This window comes from Haplochromis burtoni, unplaced genomic scaffold (genome assembly GCF_018398535.1).
Source record: "Haplochromis burtoni strain Fernald_Lab_line unplaced genomic scaffold, NCSU_Asbu1 Contig_1393, whole genome shotgun sequence".
Taxonomy (NCBI): Eukaryota; Metazoa; Chordata; class Actinopteri; order Cichliformes; family Cichlidae; genus Haplochromis; species Haplochromis burtoni.
The window spans coordinates 42,527-47,128 of record NW_024583754.1 but is presented as its reverse complement, the minus strand read 5'-3'; the positions used below and the strand labels follow the sequence as shown (position 1 = coordinate 47,128).

At 43.3% G+C, this 4,602-nt stretch overlaps 1 pseudogene; it reads left to right on the top strand.

Moving 5' to 3' along the window:
* The first annotated feature begins 600 nt into the window (after positions 1 to 600).
* On the top strand, positions 601 to 4,271 carry LOC121813283 (annotated as a pseudogene).
* Positions 4,272 to 4,602: the final 331 nt, after the last annotated feature.

Sequence of the window (4,602 nt, the reverse complement as noted above, 5' to 3'; positions counted from 1 at the left end):
CTGCTGCTGCAGTGATGTGGACACTGTACCAGTCCGTCATGATGAAGAGAGAGCTGAGTTTAAAAGCGAAAGTCTCATTTGTCGATCTACATCCCTAACCTCACTTATAGTCATGTTGTTAGTGACCAAAAGAGCAAGTTTGCAGATACAAGCAGTGGAAATGGGCTTCCTCTGAAGGGCTGCTGGCTTCTGCCTTAGTAATAGGGTGAGAAGTTCGGCCACCTGGGATGGCCTCAGAGTAGAGCCGCTGCTCCTCCACATCGAAAGGAGCCCGTTGAGGTCGTTTGGGTCTGACAAGGATGCCTCCTGGGCACCTACTAAGTGAGGTGTTCTGGGCATGTCCCACCGAGGCAGACCCAGGAAACACAGGAAAGATTATATCTCTTGGCTTGCCTGGGAACACCTTGATGTTCCCCCAGACAGGCTGGAGGAAGTGGTCATGAAGAGGGTTGTCTGGGCTTCTCTACCTAGGCTGCTGCCTCCTTGACCGGCCCTGGATAAGCGGAAAAATATAAATGGATAAATGAAAATATAAATGACAAGAACATTTGTTATTGTCTTAAGAGATGGACCAACATGTAGCCAAATATCCATGCTTTAAAAAAATGAGACGTAATGTTTTGCATTCTTTTTCCAGAACATTTTCCTACGGTATGTCAACGTAACCTTAAATCTGCACTGAAGAAGAAGTTCCAGTGTGTGTTTGAGGGCATCGCTAAAGCAGGAAACCCAACCCTTCTGAATCAGATCTACACAGAGCTCTACATCACAGAGGGAGGGACTGCAGAGGTCAATGATGAACATGAGGTCAGACAGATTGAAACAGCATCCAGGAAACCAGACAGACCAGAAACAACAATCAGACAAGAAGACATCTTTAAAGCCTCACCTGGAAGAGATGAACCAATCAGAACAGTGCTGACAAAGGGAGTGGCTGGCATTGGGAAAACAGTCTTAACACAGAAATACAGCCTGGACTGGGCTGAAGACAAAGCCAACCAGGACATCCAGTTCATATTTCCATTCACTTTCAGAGAGCTGAATGTGCTGAAAGAGGAAAAGTTCAGCTTGGTGGGACTTGTTCATCACTTCTTTACTGAAACCAAAGAAGCAGGAATCTGCAGCTTTGAAGACTTCCAGGTTGTGTTCATCTTTGATGGTCTGGATGAGTGTCGACTTCCTCTGGACTTCCACAAAACTACAATCCTAACTGACCCTAGAAAGTCCACCTCAGTGGATGTGCTGCTGATAAACCTCATCAGGGGGAAACTGCTTCCCTCTGCTCGCCTCTGGATAACCACACGACCTGCAGCAGCCAATCAGATCCCTCCTGACTGTGTTGGCATGGTGACAGAGGTCAGAGGGTTCACTGACCCACAGAAGGAGGAGTACTTCAGGAAGAGATTCAGAGATGAGGAGCAGGCCAGCAGGATCATCTCCCACATCAAGACATCACGAAGCCTCCACATCATGTGCCACATCCCAGTCTTCTGCTGGATCACTGCTACAGTTCTGGAGGATGTGCTGGAAACCAGAGAGGGAGGACAGCTGCCCAAGACCCTGACTGAGATGTACATCCACTTCCTGGTGGTTCAGGCCAAAGTGAAGAAGGTCAAGTATGATGGAGGAGCTGAGACAGATCCACACTGGAGTCCAGAGAGCAGGAAGATGATTGAGTCTCTGGGAAAACTGGCTTTTGATCAGCTGCAGAAAGGAAACCTGATCTTCTATGAATCAGACCTGACAGAGTGTGGCATCGATATCAGAGCAGCCTCAGTGTACTCAGGAGTGTTCACACAGATCTTTAAAGAGGAGAGAGGACTGTACCAGGACAAGGTGTTCTGCTTCATCCATCTGAGTGTTCAGGAGTTTCTGGCTGCTCTTCATGTCCATCTGACCTTCATCAACTCTGGACTCAATCTGCTGGAACAACAACAAACAACCTCCAAGAATCTGAAACAAGAGAATCTGCAGAGAAACACTTCTACCAGAATGCTGTGAACAAGGCCTTACAGAGTCCAAATGGACACCTGGACTTGTTCCTCCGCTTCCTCCTGGGTCTTTCACTGCAGACCAATCAGACTCTCCTACGAGGTCTGCTGACACAGACAGGAAGTAGCTCACAGACCAATCAGGAAACAGTCCAGTACATCAAGGAGAAGCTCAGTGAGAATCTGTCTGCAGAGAAAAGCATCAATCTGTTCCACTGTCTGAATGAACTGAATGATCGTTCTCTAGTGGAGGAGATCCAACAGTCCCTGAGATCAGGACGTCTCTCCACAGATGAACTGTCTCCTGCTCAGTGGTCAGCTCTGGTCTTCATCTTACTGTCATCAGAAGATCTGGATGTGTTTGACCTGAGAAATACTCTGCTTCAGAGGAGGCTCTTCTGAGGCTGCTGCCAGTGGTCAAAGCCTCCAACAAAGCTCTGTAAGTAAATATGTGATCAGGCTTTTATTTATAACATAAACAGTGTCATGTGTGATGGACCCTTAAAAACATATTTATTTACATGATCATCAACACTAAATACAGTATATTATAGTTGATGTTTGATAGCAGCAGTAAATGTCAGAGTGTCTTAAACATATCTGGGTGTCAGCTTTTATCAAAGTCATGTCCAGAATCATCCTGTAAATAAAATTTATTTATACAGCAGCTTTCACAGGTCGAAAACCACAAAGTGCTTTACAATAGAAACAGGCAATAAAAACACAGAAGATAAAAACATTAAACAGCAAACACTGAACATCATACAGCCTTAAACTAGTTAAAGGCCACTCTGAATACTAGACTCTGAATAAATGAGTTAGTGGGACCAGTAACAGCCTTTAACTGGAAGATCTCAGGTGATCAACTCCCTCATTCCTCCTCTGGTCTTATTGCTCTGCATCAGTGTACTGCTCAGCTGAAGATGAGCTCACTTCTATATGTTACAATCAGCATCACCAGTACAGTTCCAAGGATCTGCAGCTGCTGATCAATCATGCATGCTTGATTGTTTTTCAGTCTCTCAGGTGAGATGAAGTCATATTCTTTACGAATTAGCATAAGAAGTCAATAAAAATTCTCAGCAAATCAAGATAAGCGTTTATTCTTGTTTTTACTAAATATATGAGCGACAGGGACCTTTTTAGTCTAAAGTTATAATCATCTGCCACATTTCTAATCTCTTTACCACGTGGACTTTTAAAACATTTTCTCTTCCCCCAGACTGAGTCTCTGTAACTTGTCGGAGAGTCCATTTAACTTGTCATTTGAGAACAGTTTGTTATCAAATTACAGTTATTCAAATTGTGGTTTTATTTTGTTTTTGTTGTTTAGGCTGAGTGTCCCTGATCTCTCAGAGAGAGGCTATGAAGCTCTGTCCTCAGTTCTCAGCTCCCAGTCTTCTACGCTGAGAGAGCTGGACTTGAGTAACAACAACCTGCAGGATCCAGCAGTGGAGTTTCTTTCTGCAGGACTGAGAAGTCCACACTGTAAACTGAATACTCTGAGGTGAGATCAAGTTATGTTGTCCTTTTCATCAATTGACAGAATTGACCAATAAGAATCCATTAAATGGGGAAAAAAAGTCAGTTAAACTTCTGTAATAGTTTTATGATAATTTAATGTGCAGAGAGAGTTATTGATCAATATGCCAGCTACTTTGGTGCTAATGCACTGCCTGGCACATGGAGCCCAATTGGCATTTGCAATAGAATACCAGAATTGATTGACCATTGTCAGTTAACAAATGTCAGTGTCATCCATTTGTTGTCCCTTAGTAAAAAACAGGATTAATTGCTCAATCTAATAACTCTTTAGTGCACCCTCATTGCAATTTAACAACAGTGTTTTTTTTTATGTTTATCTGTCATTTTTCAGACTGAGTTACTGTAAGCTCTCAGATAGAGGCTATGAAGCTCTGTCCTCAGCTCTCAGCTCCCAGTCCTCTAGTCTGAGACAACTGGACCTGAGTAACTCTGACCTGCAGGATTCAGGAGTGAAGCTTCTGTCTGCTGGAGTGAAGAGTCCACACTGTAAAATGGAAACTCTCAGGTCAGGATTTAAAATTTTCCACTGATCATGTTAAACCTGATTTCTATTACTGCATAAACAGTAAATTGATTTAAAAAAAAAGTCTTAATGTAGAAATTAGTGTCTGGGGTTTTTAGTGATATTTTTTCACTTTCTGTCTTTCATTTGCAATGAAATGTCCCATCTGCTCCTCTGAGTCCAAAATCTTTATTTTAGCAGTGCTTTATCCGCCAAACCTTCTAGTTCGATTCCTGTGTTCTGGTTTTTACAGAGCTGTTTGTTCAGATATCAGTGTTGGGTCTGTGTTTCCACAAGTCCCGCTAGTTTAGAGACTTATTCGTCATGAAGAAAACAAGATAGTCAGCGATCGATCGATTTACTTGCAAGGGAGGCCTCGTTGGTGTCTACCACGAAAATGAACACAAATCCGTCCTCCGCTTGCTGCCTTTTATTGAGAAAACAGTTTACACAATACACATCACAGCAAGGCACTGCCCACATGGTTCTTAAGACAAGGCATTGTATGTATATGTGTGAACATCTGTATGCACGTGAGAGTGTGTGTGTGTGTGTGTGTGTGTG